Source organism: Heterocephalus glaber, unplaced genomic scaffold (genome assembly GCF_053883595.1).
Source record: "Heterocephalus glaber isolate CG9 unplaced genomic scaffold, H.glaber_assembly_v1.0 deba00001454, whole genome shotgun sequence".
Taxonomy (NCBI): domain Eukaryota; kingdom Metazoa; phylum Chordata; class Mammalia; order Rodentia; family Bathyergidae; genus Heterocephalus; species Heterocephalus glaber.
The window spans coordinates 3,260,389-3,264,657 of record NW_028258303.1 but is presented as its reverse complement, the minus strand read 5'-3'; positions in this window follow the sequence as shown (position 1 = coordinate 3,264,657).

The following is a 4,269-nucleotide window of genomic DNA, read 5'->3' as shown; positions in this document are numbered from 1 at the left end:
AATAATTAACCTTATCTTTTTAGTAATGAAGGTTTAAGCTCTGGGAACGGAATTTGGGTAAGAGTCACTTTGACCTTGGCGGGTAGGCTTTGGACAGACTCACTTCTATAAAACAGATAATTGTGGAGTTAACTCTTTATAGCCTTCACTGCTTACAGCCTGCTTTGGGCATAAATCAATGATGTGATCTCCCACAATATTCAAGATTGAAATCTAAATGTTTTCTTTCCCTTTTTATTCATTTTAGTTTTTATTGTTGTTTTACTTTTGGCCAACTGCAAAACTTTCAATCCTCATTTCTCACATCCTGATATAAATCATCATAGAGGGATGTAAAATAATCAAGCAGCAAAACCTTGGCAAAAGCACCAAGGAATTGCACTTTGAAGTAACCACAGAGGAAAGAGCTTTTGGGAAATGGACAGAAGCATTTGGCAAATATAAACCAACTGCAAGATCAGGTCTTCTTGGCCCATGATCAGGGCCTGGAAGATGACTATACAACCAATGAGACCATGCCTTTTCATCATCAGAAGATGGAGTTAAGATCAGTGTGGGACCTGGCTTAAAGGCACTTCTTTCATCTTAATTTTCCTGTGCCTTCAGCACACCACATTCTCCTGATTTTCATCTCATTCAGTGGACATTCCTGATCAATGGTCACTGATTGTTCCTCTTTCCCCAGACTTCTAAATGCTGCAGTCTCATGCCTCAGTCCCAGCACCAATCCCCACTCCCAGAATCTTCTCCATCTACCTCCGTATCCTCAGTGAGCACCTCTAATTCTGTACTTTTAAGTATGCACATGGTCAACTTACTCATTTATGCCTCTCAATTCTCCGTTCATAGGCTTCTCCACCCAACCAGTTTTCATGCTTCTACTACTCCTGCCTTGATCCAAAATATACTCCTTTTCTTCTGGGCTGTTTATTAGCTTTCTAATAGGTCTTCTTGATTTGTTCCCAACAACCTCTTCCCATGGCTCCACTCTTGACACTCAGCCTCTAAGCCAGAGTATTCTTATAATGATCAGATAGGACTTATGGTCCATTTGGCTCCCCATTTCCTTAAGTGCAGAAGCCAAGTTTCTCATGATGTCCTATAAGGTGTGGGTCACTGTCACGTTTCTGATAGTAGTCCTATTTCCTCTTTCTCTCTATTCCAGCTTATTAGCATCCAGATAGTTCTAGGAATACACCAGGTAACCTATTGCTCTATGACCTTTCCTCCAGCCTTCAGCCAGCAATTTTCTTTTCCTAAATAATCTTTTGATTTTGGGCTCAATCTTTCATAGTCTTCAAGTTTACCTCAAAACTGACTTTCCCAATAAAACTTATATATTACCTTAACCCATAGTAGCCTATATATTACCTTATCATATAATTACCCGCACCACCTTATTTTTCCCATTTTATGCTTATGTTCTATGTTTCTCATAACACTTCTCATTTTCTTACACAAATGTAATTTAACTCCTTCTGATGTTTATGCCTTAACATCTGTCACTTATCACTAGAATATAAGCCAACAAAAAGTAGGGATCATTGTTGCAAAACATCTCCGACACAAGAACAGTGACTTGCATGAGGTAAATGTCCATACATATTTGTTAATTGATCAAAATTTGAAAGAGGGAGAGAGAGGTAGGAAGGTATAAAACATTAGAATACTTACAAATGTCTTCCCACTGTAGCAAAAGAAACAAAGGAGAAACTGCTGAAAATTGTCATACCAAAATGTTACAACTTCAGCATTCTTGCAATTGTAGGTAGAAACAAAAATAGCTATATTAGTTTTATACTGTTGATAAAGACTGTGTAATTAGAAGAAAAGTTTACATTATCAAAGAATAACTTTGGAGCAGCAGTGCAGTTTGTGAAAAATGATATGCCAGTCATAGGAGTTAAGTGACGCATGGAGACAGAAATGTGTAAAGCCCAGAAAATAGAAAATCATAGAGAAACACATAGGCTGTAACTAGCACAGTGAAAAGAAGAGCATATGTCCTTGAATTGTGACAGAGATGGCTAAAACCGTCATGGGTAATACTGGTGATTTTTTGAGAGCCAAAATATTTGGGTCTAATAGCATAATTTCTGGATACAGCCATCTTTGATCAGCTACGTCTGAGTTCTGTGACCTTTTTATCTTCCTTTTTTTTTTTTTTTGAGCTCTGTGATCTTGACCAGTAATTTCACCTCTTTGTTTTAGTCTCCTCATCTCTAAGTAAGAATGAGAATAGTAGACCAGCGTTATAGAGTTGTTGCCAGGATTATGATTACAAGAGTCTGTATGTGCCGATATTTAGAATCTTCTTGTAGAATCTGCCACTTAGTGGAGGCCACATATGGATTCACTACCCACAAAAGTTCCAGCAATAGTTGGTCAATGCCATGTTATCTACTATAAAGACATTCTGAACTGTAGCTCACAGAAAGTCTCTACACAGAGTTCGTTTCATATATCCAGTGCCAATCAAAAGTGATTTCCAAATAACCCTTTAAGAGACAGTGTTAAAAGAAATATTGTGGAAACATAAACTTAAGAAATGTTACCTGTAACAGCTACCTCTTTAGTGGGCTCATTTCTGCAAAGATATGGCAGGCCAAAAAAATACAAATAACTGTTTCATTAAACAATTTCCCTCAACTATTTGCAAGTGGAAACTTTAGATAGAAAATACTAACAACATATGCTTAAGAAAGAAGTGACACAATATTGATTTGTGATAGACTGGCACCTCTAACACTGGGTTCTTATATCTAATTCTTGCTGGGTTTTGGTGACACTTTGCTATCTGACAAACACCTGACTTTGTCAGTATTTTTATCTCATCCATGTGAAATTGCTAGAGTCATGGAATCAGTCTCTTCAATATGCTTTCACTACCAAAGTAACTATAAATCAAAAAGTACTTATGAATAAATATAAATATTATAAATAAAAATATTGCAATAATAAAAAATTTCCAAATAAAACTGAAGCATTTGATCCAAAGCATCTATTATGCCTAAATAGCTAATTTTTAGCCTCAGCTGTTAATTCAAATGAATGTAGTATATTAATCTTATCAAAGGATAAAAAAAAATATAACAAAATTCAGGATATATACCATTAAAAAGTATATTGTAATTAGGAGATGGAAATAAATCACTTCTTTAAGTGTTTGATGGAGAATGATACTGTTACATGGAAGCTTTGAATCCTATTAAAAGTAAAAATTATTCCCTCTCTGTGGCTCCCCTCTCTTACTCTAACCCCCCTCCCCGCAAGCCTCCGATACTGGCTCCACTTCTCTTTTCATGGCATGGTATTGGTTTCCTTTATCTACAATTTCTTCTTCTTCCCAACACTTGAAAGAAGAATAAATAAATGCCATTCTCCAGACCAATTTCTTTTCATATTTCTAGCTGCTCAGCAGTGGTGTGCTCGGACCCCTTCCACAGGGAGTCCTCCTTGGGGTCCCTCTCCCATGAGGAGTCCCATCCAAGCACGTGCCCATGTCTGGAAGGCGTGTTGGGTCTTTCTCTCTTTTGCTGTCTCCTGTCAGTCTCGAGGAATGACAATCCATCATCCTAAATGCTTCTCATCCTGATGCTTTATTGTTGCCACTGTTGCTGACTTAGTTCAGGCTCTGATCATATTTTATTCAGAATTTTAGTGTCCTTCATGTTCTTCCTACACATTCTCCCTACACCAATCTCATCCCTCCAGTGATATGTCACAGATATGTCCAATTGGTACATCAGATCATGTTACTTCCTTGGTCAAAATTCTTTCATGGCCCCCGCTTGTGCACATAAAGGAGGGAAATACTCGAAACTTTCTGCATACCATTCAGATCCCAAGCCCATTTCCTTCTTCTACAAACTTACTCTCCCACACAATTAATTGTGCATGGTTTCCTGAAATTTCTCTATGTAGATATTTACAGATTGTTCCTTCTGAATAAGATATAATTTCCCTCCTGTTTGGCCTAATCCTGGTTTTTTTACAGTATTTGGTAATTGTCCTATTAAACCAATGATGTATGCTCCCCCCGTCTTTGTCTACCACTATTTAAACACTATCCATGAGAATCTCATTACTGTTTTAGATTTCCCCCTTCTGTCTAGAAGCTCTCAAAAGCAAATGGCATGTGATATTCTTAGTTTTAAAAATAATTTTCAATTTCTAGAACATCTTTAATAATTCACATAAAATAAGAACTGAATGTATAAAGAACATTTTGAGGGGAAATGAGACTGATTTTAATTCTGTCATGTTTGG